Genomic DNA, 13,524 nt, shown 5'->3' on the forward strand with positions numbered 1-13,524 from the left:
AAGCAGGAGTGGCCTATTGGACATACATCTTTATTCGAGTATTTATTACCGTACGCCTGTACATAAATACACAGATTGTATTGAGGGAAAATGCTCGTTTATTATAGCCTATCAAATGCCACTCGAAGGTAGCTAAACTAAAAACGACTGCAATTCGTTGGAACGGCCATCCCCCACGAGAGAATTGGGCGAGTCCGGTGAAAGCGGAGCAGCCGTGTATGTCGCATCTCGAGTAAAATGACGAAACTGCGCTGCATGAAGAAAGATGTACTTTATGCCGATCTCTGAATATATTTGAAAACTTCCTTCAAAGATAGTTCGAAGTTGTGTAGTCTTTTCAATAGTTACATTTTCAGACTGTATAAGGTTGCTTATACCATCTCAAGGTAATTATAACCTTACTTTACTTTTTCCAATAGCCTAAATTGAGTTTTCTATTGAAGCGTTAGAAATAAACGTTAACGGTAGTGAGCAGCAACTTGGACACTACAGGACTGGATAGCCCTACCCCTTCAAAGGACAACACGACATCGTAAGCCAGGACCAAGTATAACATTTTGAGTTTGTTGACAGTTCGATATTTATTTTATCGATGTATGTACTCGATGTTGGTTCAATCGGATGAATAATTACGCGTCCTTCAGACTAGTTTAAAAATGGAAACTTTCTTGCCATGGTTAGATACAGTATCTGATATGCGTATGTAGCCTATCTTGGCAAGTGGTGTTTTTGCCTGGAGCAGAGAGAATCTCATATCGGGTTATGGACTAGGAAAATAGAATGGCATATTATCTGTTTTATAAGGTGTGGCAATAGTCAAAATTGATGTTATAGCTTTTTCAGGAATTATAAACTGATTTATAATCCCAAAATGTGGGAAGATTATGAATGAAGTCAGTGGTGTAGTGGAGGGTTAACGCAGTTTAAACACTTTTTTGACCAACCGTTTACCCACCTTTTGTGGAAAAATGCATTGAAAGTAGGCCTATAGGGAGCGTAACTTTTTTCACCGCGACCGGCGATCAGAGTTTAACCACCTATTTTTTTTTACCACTTCACTGATGAAGATTTGTGTCGTATTCTAGCAGATATTGTCACAGTGTGTCATATTCGACAGTATACTTTTTTTCAAGTCACTATAATTTATTTGGAGACAACAGGTAGAACTAATATAAATAACACTGTTAACTAACAAGTGGAAAATGGAAGTGTGTATGCGGTTCTATACGCTAAATTTCTGTCATCAATGATTTGAACACTGTGCCCTGTTGAAGATGTGCCTGTGCCTAGTTACTGCCTCTTACAGTTGCATAAACCATGCCTTAGCACCGCTGGTGTTGCCTTGGAGACGGGTGTGTCAAGGGACTATTAGCTACTGGGATACAGTTTATGGTTTTCTCTGAAACAGCCTCAGTAAACCTCACACTCACGGATGGAAGTGAGAATGATTTGGAAATGTATTTTCTCCTTCTCAACCAAATACTGTGTCACCTCCTTCCCTAGCTTTTCTCAAAAGTCTCTTCACAGTCAACTTTGATGGAGAGGTGTGACCAAGTCACTTTGAAGGCAATCCTCCATAGAACAGCTCATAATAATGGCTGGAATGGAGCTAATATAAACCATGTGTTTGATGTATTTGATACCATTCCACAAATTCCACTCCAGCCATTACCATGAGCCCGTCCTCCCCAATTAAGGTGCCACCAGCCTCCTATGCTCCATATAGCAGTTCACTAGGCCCTGATTCCGACCGGGTTAAGCGCATGTAAATGGAACATTATTCCCTTTTTATGCACTTTTCTCTCTATGCATATTCTTACCTACAACAAGCATTAGAATAGCATGCTATTCACCCCGCTATTCATTTAGGATGGAGATCTAAGAAATGAAGGTGTGGTGGAGGTGTGTCTATTCTGACCCTGACTTAATTCCCTCATAATTCCACCACCTTTATGTGCGAACAAACCATAAATACGTTCGAAAAGTGGAAAAAGCATCTACTTTATTTTTTTCTGATAGAAATAGCAGCATTCTCCATGCAGTGTAATTTATAAATGGATAAGAGCTAGGTAAATATGTAATCCTTTGGAGAAGGGGATTGTAAAAACACATAGCAATTGTTTTATATTATTTTTCCTTATGATCACTGGAGACGAATGTGAAACCAGCCATATGAAAGCAAACTGAAAATCATATCAACATGACATGTATTGCGGCCCCTTCTCCACAGTGAAATAGGCTCTAAATAGCAGTGCCATTATTAAACATTTTAATTGTGTGCCCTCATAATTTGCATGGATGAAATTTGAACACCCAAGCTATAGGTTTCTGTTTGGCTGAACCTGCTGAGTTGATGTATGCGCTTTAGAATGTTTTAATTATAGCCTATGCCCGGACTTTTCTCCGTTTTATTTTACAATTCGTATCATGTTAAATATTAATAGCCACTATCGGGAGCCACTGCCAGTAATACCCACATACATTTATAACTGTCACTTTAGTATTAGTTTTCTTCAATTTGTAGCTTACATTTTGCATCCCTCCATTCCGTTTACCTTTCTTTCCTCTGTCACGTCCGTGCAAGTTGTTCCTGAGGGTCGCTAGCATTAGTAGATCATATTAGGCTAATGTTGTGCAAACATTCGGGATATGTAGCCTATTTGAATCATTATGGAACTCAGACCACACGTAGCAGGTTAAACCTGGAGCCTGGTGCACGGTTCACGACGACAGTTCCATTATTAGTGAGAATTAGGGTAGATTTATAGGACAATTGTTTAACCCCTATTGTACACTTTTTTCCACCTTCCAATATTTCATGGCTTGAACTTGAATATGACAAATTTCAGGATGAATCAAATCACATTTTTTTATTCATCAATATATTTTGTGTGTAAATGCTCTCCAAACCTTTTTTAACATGTTTTATATGCAATGTGTAACTTTTTGGGTGACCTGACCAAATTCACATAGAAATGTGAGTTATAGATCTGTCATGCTCATCGAAAGCAAGTGTAAGAAGTGGTAGATCTGTTCTATGTGCACTATTTCTATGCTTCCCGTTCTTAAGTGTCGTTCTTGCGTCTTTTACTTTCAGTTTTGTACACCAGCTTCAAACAGCTGAAAATACAATATTTTTGGTTATGGAAAATATATTTCACAGCTGTTTAGATGGTACAATGATTCTCTACATTATACTTGCTTGTTTTGTCACATAAACTGAAATTAGGCGAACTATTAGAATTTTAGCAACCAGGAAATGGCAGGAGTGATTTCTGCATCTTTAATGATTCATACATACTTTCCTAACCCTAAAACATGCCTAAATAATCTACAAAATCAGAGTATTTTTTTTTTTAAATCTACCAGTTGGTGCTGAAATGGAGACGAAGATGCATAGATGGCATTCTTTCATTGATCCCTATTTTCTGAACCCGTTCTCTCAATGTATTCTAGTCTGTCAACAAAATTGTATTAAAAGGTACACCGTATTTAAAGGGTTGCCGATAAATGTACTGAATTGAATGAAAACTCCACGAGGAAATCTGTTGGCCAGCAAGTGGGAGGGTTTTCAGCTATTGAATAACATTTATTCAGCGCGCGCAAGGTATTCACGCCTGCAAAGCCCGTTACGCACCTTCATGAGGTAAGTCTGAATACCAACTACTGAGAAGTGCGTAGGAAAGGCTGGTGTAAGAAAGCCATAATTTCCTAAATCGGAATTGGGCCCTAGTATCCTACACATTTCCAATAAAAGCCTAGTCCTACATCAGTGAAGCCCAGTCGGCTTCACAGCACGCTAGGGTAATGAGCTTTTCAATGCCAGAAGGCTGTCAAGTTTAGCCTGTGTACTAGTCTCCTTAGCTAATCCACTCCCTTTACTCCATGTCATGTGCCAAAGAGACTGCCCTTTCTGCCATCTTCAAATATGAACATTATATCATTAATGAGCTCGAGGGGAACAGAGGATTTGATTCTGATTCGATCACCTTTACAGCTATCCTCCAATCACTACGATTATGCAAATATTTTTTCTCCACAGAACACATTGGTATCTGTATGTTAAGCAACCGTTTTTTGGTTTGTCCAGATGAAACCAGTCTGTCCAAAGTTGATAGCTCATGTCTAAATTCTCAAAGTAAATACATACTGCAATTCTAACCTTTTTAGGCCTCAAAATACAACAATTTGCCGAAATGTTTGTGTTTGACTTTGTTATAAATTCTAATTCTATTTTCGAGGCTCCACATGTTTTCATGGAAAATATGAATGTTATTTCCAACAACCAATGAGCAATTCCACCGTAAATCCAGTGCATATTGAATGTTGAGATTGCCGAAAGACCAGTCTCTTTGGAATGTTAGTTAGAGACTGTTACTCAGACTATGTCAAGCAGGGTTCTCTCCCCAAAGCACATCACATGAAACTACGTCATTTGCATTCCTATCAAGATGCTACCATAAATACAGACGGCCCAAATATTTTGGGAGAGCATGGGAGGATGCGGGTACACACGCATGCATGCACGCACACATGCACACTTTTGAACTAAAATTAGGTTTATGTGATACTTTTCCTGGATGCATGGATAAATTAGCTCTGGCTGCGTGGACACATTAAGGCTAATGATTGCCTTGTGTGATCCTATTGTTGGTGGCATCTAAGGGAAAAACTATGTTTGTATGCTTGAGAGTGGAACTTTCGGGGGGTCAGAGTTGGGACAGGACTCCCAGTTGGCCTTAGGGGAAACACATGTCATGTGAGTGTGTGGAATCTGGAAGCTGTGTGAAACATTCTCATTAGCCAGTGGAAAAAGTAGAACCATGGCAGCCATGGTTATTGGGGAAGGGTTGAGAGGGATGGGTGCAGGGCGGCTTCTACAGACTACAGTAAGTGGCAGAGCCAGACCGACAAGGGAAAGACTGTTGCCGTGTAACTGAGGGGATAAGCAGACGTTGACTGTGTCACAAATGGCACCCTATTCTCTATATAGTGCACTACTTTTGACCATGGCCCATAGGGCTGAGGAAGGAATCTAGGCTCATTAGGGATAACCTGTTTCACAATCTCAAAACATAGGCCTAATGGATTTCAGTGGAGGTCATATGTGAATTTAGTAAGGCCTGTTCTTTTCCCCCTAACATATAAAAAGTGTGGTTCCATCCGCAAATGAAAACACACACTAACCAAACAAAACATTGAATTGAGGGGAAAAACATAATCTTACATCAGATAGCGCGACAAACAGTCTGCACTAAGGACCGAGCTTCACGTAGGAGTGACGCCACCTGCCAGAAGACAATAGAAAAAATAACACAATTTAAGAGATTTCAAGGGATAGTTCATCCAAATTACATTGGCTTGCTAACCCTGTAAGCAGTCTATGGACAAGGTATGACAGCAATTCATGCTTAGGACCAGTCAGTAACATTTCCACCATGATACGTCTATACAGGGAGGAAGGGAAGTTCCACGAGACCGCCACCTTCATGCCATAAAAACATACTGAGAGCTTGGGACTAAAGGGTTCTATCTGCAAAAAGATGATTCTGAAATAATTGGCTTTAAAGTTTCGATCCCTTATTGGTTTGAGTGGTGTCAGACATTTTTATGTTGTATTCTTTTGAACTTAAGAACATGAATTGGGGTATTTAGAGTACTACTGTACATAGGTAGAGAACATTGAACAGACCAAGGCTATGTCTAACAGAATTTTGACCAAAATACAGATAGAACCTTATAGTCCCAAGCTCTCTAACAAAGACTGGGATGCAAACAAACCGCATTGGACTGACGTCGCACGACTTAAGGCAATTTCTCGTGGTAAACGCTGTGGATGTCGGCTCAAGCATGAATTACTTGTTAAGTGCAGTGGCATTTTTATGCGCATTACGGCATGTTTGAATCCTGACCAAATACTTTCTATACACAAGAAAACAGGGATAGATTGTCATCCCAACTGCTGTTCACTGCACTGAATAGTTAATTGGAATTGCCAATATTAGGCTAAGGCTCCAGCTATGAAAACACCTGTAAAATGAAATGCTTTGTGACTTGCCAAGCACCAGACTGGGTAGATATCAGCCACTGACACAGTAATTTTCTTTATTGTGCTAGTAGGTCTGCTGTGAGGAGAACCGCACAGCTTACAGTTCTTCCCTATGTAGCTCCTTTTCAGTAGTAAATCCACAAAGGAAGACATTGCTTTTTACAAACATATGCCTATCAACCTTGGGGTTATCTTTTGTCCTGCACTGTGTGTGAACCTGCATTGTTATCAAGAAAATCTCCATCTTTGAAAATACTACATTATATTTTTGCTATCGAAATGTAATGCATTATCATACACCTGCATAATAAGTGGTTACTCCATGGGCATCTTTTGGAGTGTAGGCTACTAAGTGTCCTTCTACAGATGTTTAAAATTAGAACGACAAACCAGCCATTTCTATCCCACCGGGGATATCCCCCACTTTTTGGGATGTTCTGTGGGTTTGTGTGCTTGGAGGGAATAAATAGAAACGCCCATGTTTATGTCTGTCCTAGCCCTGCCACCACAGTGAGCTGTCGTGGAAAACCCAGTCCAGGGGAGGCACTGCCTGTTGCATCCTGGTCCTGTTACACTCTGGGCCAGGGGGTGTGGTCGGGCTCTGGATGGTCGTGTGCTCGTGTGTGTGTGCGTTTGTGGCTGTGTGTGTGTGTGTGTGTGTGTGATGTCTCATTTCCAGCTGTGTACTGCTGTAAGCCTGGCTAACTAAGCTAGGGGTGGTGGTGTGTCAGAGGGAGTGTAGGCTACTCCCAGTACGCTCTTCCCGCTAGAGCGCTCATCTTGCATCGTATTGCAACTCAGATCGAGGAAACTGCAGGAAATTACATTAAGAACTGTGGAGTGTGGACACATGACTCTTTCCAAGACGAGATAACTTTATAGAAGCCTCTTAGAGCACAGTCGCAGATACAAGCCAACAATTAGTTGCTGTCCTCCTTTGTCCTCTGCTCTGGTCTCTGATATAATCTGTCCTGAGCCAATAATCTCGGAGAGGAGAGAGCGAAAGAGAGGCAAACAGAGAGAGAGATAAAGGGAGAGAGAGAGGTAAAGCAAGAACAGCGTCACGTGACTGTTTCTCTCTCTGGCCAATAAAAGCTTTATGTGTAAAGCGGAGGGAGTGGAAGTGTTATATAACGTGCCATTAAATGTGTGCCATGTGCATGCATGCATGATGGTTTTCCACTGATATGTTACTTTTCCAGTGCAATTTCTCAATTTCATATTTTTTTTCTCTCTCTCACACAACAACGCATGCACGCACACAGACACACACTTTTACAATGATGCCCTCAAAAAGGCCCAAGAAGCCCCCTGCAGAGCCTAAATTATATCCATTTCCCCGCTGTGAATCGTTGTTAAATAATGAAAAACAGGACCAATATGCTGTGAAGACAGTTGGTTACCCTGTTATTTCCTCTCTTTTTCATGCTGTCATTTTTTTTCCCTCTCCCGTGCTCTCTCTGACACACACAAACACATACAGTGGCTTGCAAAAGTATTCACCCCCCTTGGCATTTCTTCTATTTTGTTTCCTTACAACCTGGAATTAAAATTGATTTTTTGGGGGTTTGTATCATTTGATTTACACAACATGCCTACCACTTTGAAGATGCAAAATATTTTTTCTTCAAAGAAACAGAAAACTTGAGCGTGCATAACCATTCACCCCCCCAAAGTCAATACTTTGTAGAGCCACCTTTTGCAGCAATTACAGCTGCAAGTCTCTTGGGGTATGTCTCTATAAGCTTGGCACATCTAGCCACTGGGATTTTTGCCCATTCTTCAAGGCAAAACTGCTCCAGCTCCTTCAAATTGGATGGGTTCCGCTGGTGTACAGCAATCTTTAAGTCATACCACAGATTCTCAATTGGATTGAGGTCTGGGCTTTGACTAGGCCATTCCAAGACATTTAAATGTTTCCCCTTAAACCACTCGAGTGTTGCTTTAGCAGTATGCTTAGGGTTATTGTCCTGCTGGAAGGTGAACCTCCGTCCCAGTCTCAAATCTCTGGAAGACTGAAACAGGTTTCCCTCAAGAATTTCCCTGTATTTAGCGCCATCCATCATTCCTTCAATTTTGACCAGTTTCCCAGTCCCTGCCAATGAAAAACATCCCCACAGCATGCTGCCACCACCATGCTTCACTGTGGGGATGGTGTTCTCGGGGGGATGAGAGGTGTTGGGTTTGCGCCAGACATAGCGTTTTCCATAGCGATTAGTAATCCAAGATGGCATAGCAGTGCGGTCGTGTTTTCTGTAGTGTCCTTATGTAAATAGCCTGTTTTTTTGTTTTTTTGTCTTTTTCGTATATATTTCTCAATCTCACTTTCCATCCTTTAACTAAATATACTTTCCTGCAACCCGCCTCACTCAATGTGGAACGGATTCTGTTGTTTCTTCATACATTTTTATCCAGAACCTCTGGCTGAAACTAGCCAGCTAGCCAGCTAACTAGCTACTTGCTATTAGCCACCGTTAGCGGTCTTCACCATTGTCCGTGGCCGTGGCCTGCACTACCTACCAGCCAGCCCTAGCCTGGACAATTGTCGGCCAGTCTACACATCGCGCTATCGAGCCAGAGCATATCGTATTTTCTGCCGGAACCACTGAATCACTGGACCTTAACACCGGATCATCGCTAGCCAGCTAACTAGCTACTTGCTATTAGCCACCGTTAGCGGTCTTCACCATTGTCCGTGGCCGTGGCCTGCACTACCTACCAGCCAGCCAGCTCTAGCCTGGACTATTATTCGGCCAGTCTACACTGTTTGCACAGCGCGTTATCGACCCTGAACATATTGTTTTTTCTGCCGGAATCACTGAACCTTTAACACCGGATTCATCGCTACTAGCTAGCTGCAACCAAATGGACGTTTTGTGGTTGGCTAATCAGCCCTGAGTTAGCCTTGAGCCAGGCCCATCTCCCGGCTATCTACCTCTCTGTCAACCGGACGGGACCTCCTAGTGTTGACAAGGAGCCCCGCCGATCCAACACGACTGGTCTGCCGACGAAATCGTCTGATGTGGTTACAACAGTCTTCCCGTTACGACGTCGACCACAAAGATCCCATCTGCTAGCCCCGGCCCGCTAGCACACGCTAGCCGTGGCCTCTTGCTCGCTAGTGCTATAGCAGCCCCCGAAATACCTCCGAACTATCCTATTGCTGTTCACCGGACCTTATGATAACTCAGCTATACAGCTGATGCCTGCTGGACTGTTCCTTTTTACGGTACCGCATCCTGTTTATGTTTAGCCTCAGCCTAAACATTGTCGCCATTACCAGCTGTTGTCTTAGCTCTCTCGAATTACACCTGTGATTGCTTTATGCCTCTCTCCCATGTCAATATGCCTTGCTTATTGCTGTTTCGGTTATTTCTTATTGTACTATTTCACTGTAGATCCCCCAGCCCAGCTAAACCTGCCTTAGATAGCTCCTTTGTCCCACCCCCCATACACGCGGAGACCGACTCAATCGGTGCCTCCAGTGATGCTATCTCTTTCATCGTTACCCAACGCTTAGGTTTACCTCCACTGTACTCATATCCTTCCATATCCTTTTCTGTACATAATGCCCTGAATCTATTCTACAACGCCCGGAAACCTGACCCTTTTTTTCTCTGTACCCAACGCACTAGAAGACCAGTACTTAAAGCCTTTAGCCAAATCATTATTCTACTCCTCCTCTGTTCCTCTGGTGATGTAGAGGTTAACCCAGGCCCTGTAGCCCCCAGTATCACTCCTACTCCCCAGGCGTTATCATTTGTTGACTTCTGTAATCGTAAAAGCCTTGGTTTCTTGCACGTTAACATCCGAAGCCTCCTCCCTAAATTTGAGTTATTCACTGCGTTAGCACACTCCGCCAACCCTGATGTTCTAGCAGTGTCTCAATCCTGGCTTAGGAAGGCCACCAAAAATTCAGAAATGTCCATCCCCAACTAGAACATTTTCCGTCTCGATAGAACTGCCAAAGGGGGTGGGGTTGTAATCTACTGTAGAGATAGCCTGCAGAGCTCTATCGTACTATCCAGGTCTGTGCCCAAACAGTTTGAGCTTCTACTTCTAAAAATCCACCTTTCCAGAAATAAGTCTCTCACTGTTGCCGCTTGGTACAGACCCCCTCAGCCCCAAGCTGTGCCCTGGACACCATATGTGAACTGATTGCCCCCCATCTATCCTCAGAGTTCGTACTGCTTGGTGACCTAAACTGGGATATGCTTAACACCCCGGCCAACCTACAATCTAAACTAGATGCCCTCAATCTCACACAAATTATCAACGAACCTACCAGGTACAACCCTAAATCTGCAAACATGGGCACCCTCATAGATATCATCCTGACAAATGTACCCTCTAAATACACCTCCGCTGTCTTCAACCAGGATCTCAGCGATCACTGCCTTATTGCCTGCGTCCGTAATGGGTCCACCCCTTATCACTGTCAAACGCTCCCTAAAACACTTTAGCGAGCAGGCCTTTCTAATTGACCTGGCCCGGGTATCCTGGATGGATATTGACCTCATTCCGTCAGTAGAGGATGCCTGGTTGTTCTTTAAAAGTGCTTTCCTCTCAATCTTAAATAAGCATGCCCCATTCAAAAAATTCAGAACTAAGAACAGATATAGCCCCTGGTTCTCCTCAGACTTGACGGCCCTTGACCAGCACAAAAACATCCTGTGGCGTACTGCATTAGCATCGAACAGCCCCCGCGATATGCAACTTTTTAGGGAAGTCAGGAACCAATAAACACAATCAGTTAGGAAAGCAAAGGCTAGCTTTTTCAAACAGAAATTTGCATCCTGTAGCACTAACTCCAAAAAGATTTGGGACACTGTAAAGTCCATGGAAAATAAGAGCACCTCCTCCCAACTCCCCACTGCACTGAGGCTAGGAAACACTGTCACCACCGATAAATCTACAATAATCGAGAATTTCAACAAGCATTTTGCTACGGCTGGCCATGCTTTCCACCTGGCTACCACTACCCCGGCCACCAGCTCTGCACCCTCCGCTGCAACTTGCCCATGCCCCCCCTGCTTCTCCTTCACACAAATTCAGACAGCTGATGTTCTGAAAGAGCTGACAAATCTGGACCCCTACAAATCAGCTGGGCTAGACAATCTGGACCCTTTCTTTCTAAAATTAGCCGCCGAAATTGTCGCAACCCCTATTACTAGCCTGTTCAAACTCTCTTTCGTAACGTCTGAGATCCCCAGAGATTGGAAAGCAGCCGCGGTCATCCCCCTCTTCAAAGGGGGTGACACTCTAGATCCAAACTGTTATAGACCTATATCCATCCTGCCCTGCCTTTTTGAAAGTATTTGAAAGCCAAGTTAACAAACAGATCACTGACCATTTTGAATCCGACCGTACCTTCTCCGCTATGCAATACGGTTTCCGAGCTGGTCATGGGTGCAGCTCAGCCACGCTCAAGATCCTAAACTATATTATAAACGCGATTGATAAAAGACCGTACTGCGCAGCCGTCTTCATCGACCTGGCCAAGGCTTTCGACTCTGTCAACCACCGCATTCTTATTGGCAGACTAAATAGCCTTGGTTTCTCTAATGACTGCCTCGCCTGGTTCACCAACTACTTCTCAGATAGAGTTCAATGTGTCAAATCGGAGGGCCTGTTGTCTGGACCTCTGGCCGTCTCTATGGGGGTGCCAAAGGGTTCAATTCTCGGGCCGACTCTATTCTCTGTGTATATCAATGATGTCGCTCTTGCTGCTGGTGACGCTCGGATCCACCTCTATGCGGACGACACCATTTTGGATACATCTGGCCCTTCATTGGACACTGTGTTAACAAACCAAACTAGCTTCAACGCCATACAACACTCCTTCCATAGCCTCCAACTGCTCTTAAACACTAGTAAAACTAAATGCATGCTCTTCAACCGAACGCTGCTTGCACCCGCCCACCCGACTAGAATCACTACTCTCGGCGGGTCTGACCTAGAGTATGTGGACAACTTCAAATACCTAGGTGTCTGGTTAGACTGTAAACTCTCCTTCCAGACTCACATTAAGCATCTCCAATCAAAAGTTAGATCTAGAATCGGCTTCCTATTTCACAACAAAGCCTCCTTCACTCATGCTGCCAAACATGCCCTCGTAAAACTGACTATCCTACCGATCCTTGACTTCGGCGATGTCATTTACAAAATAGCCTCCAACACTCTACTCAGCAAATTGGATGTAGTCTATCACAGTGCCATCCGTTTTGTCACCAAAGCCCCATATACTACCCACCATTGTGACCTGTACGCTCTTGTTGGCTGGCCCTCACTACATATTCGTCGCCAAACCCACTGGCTCTAGGTCATCTATAAATCATTGCTATGCAAATCCCCGTCTTATCTTAGCTCACTGGTCACCATAGCAACACCCATCCGTAGTCTGCGCTCCAGCAGGTATATCTCACTGGTCATCCCCAAAGCCAACACCTCCTTTGGCCGCCATTCCTTCCAGTTCTCTGCTGCCAATGACTGGAACGAACTGCAAAAATCTCTGAAGCTGGAGAGTCTTATCTCCCTCACTAACTTTAAGCGTCAGTTGTCAGAGCAGCTTACCGATCACTGCACCTGTACACAGCCTTTCTGAAATTAGCCCACCCAACTACCTCATCCCCATATTGTTATCTATTTTGGTAATTTGCACCCCAGTATCTCTATTTGCACATCATCTTTTGCACATCTATCATTCCAGTGTTAATACGAAATTGTAACTATTTTGCACTATGGCCTATTTATTGCCTTACCTCCATAACTTACTACATTCGCACACACTGTATATATATTTTATGTTGTATTTTTGACTTTATGTTTTGTTTACCCCATATGTAATTCTGTGTTGTTGTTTTTATCGCACTGCTTTGCTTTACCTTGGCCAGGTCGCAGTTGTAAATGAGAACTTGTTCTCAACTGGCTTACCTGGTTAAATAAAGGTGAAATATATATATATTTTTTTTATCCTTGATGGCCAAAAAGCTCAGTTTTAGTCTCATCTGACCAGAGTACCTTCTTCCATATGTTTGGGGAGTCTCCCACATGCCTTTTGGTGAACACCAAACGTTTGCTTATTTTCTTCTTTAAACAATGGCTTTTTTCTGGCCACACTTCCATAAAGCCCAGCTCTGTGGAGTGTACGGCTTAAAGTGGTCCTATGGACAGATACTCCAATCTCCGCTGTGGAGCTTTGCAGCTCCTTCAGGGTTATCTTTGGTCTCTTTGTTGCCTCTCTGATTAATGCCCTCCTTGCCTGGTCCGTGAGTTTTGGTGGGCGGCCCTCTCTTGGCAGGTATGTTGTGGTGCCATATTCTTTGCATTTTTAAATAATGGATTTAATGGTACTCCATGGGATGTTCAACATTTCTGATATTTTTTTATAACCCAACCCTGATCTGTACTTCTCCACAACTTTGTCCCTGACCTGTTTGGAGAGCTCCTTGGTCTTCATGGTGCCGCTTGCTTGG

General features: G+C 43.2%; 1 protein-coding gene across 1 annotated transcript in view; it reads left to right on the top strand.

The window, feature by feature from the left end:
- The first annotated feature begins 234 nt into the window (after positions 1-234).
- Positions 235-13,524, top strand: part of LOC311107069 (hippocalcin-like protein 1) — a 32,131-nt gene continuing 18,841 nt past the window's right edge. The window contains exon 1 of the mRNA XM_084149528.1: positions 235-386. The gene's annotated coding sequence lies outside the window, so the exon portion shown is untranslated. The remainder of the gene's footprint in view (positions 387-13,524) is intronic.

Source organism: Coregonus lavaretus (genome assembly GCF_964263955.1).
Source record: "Coregonus lavaretus genome assembly, chromosome: 31".
NCBI lineage: Eukaryota > Metazoa > Chordata > Actinopteri > Salmoniformes > Salmonidae > Coregonus > Coregonus lavaretus.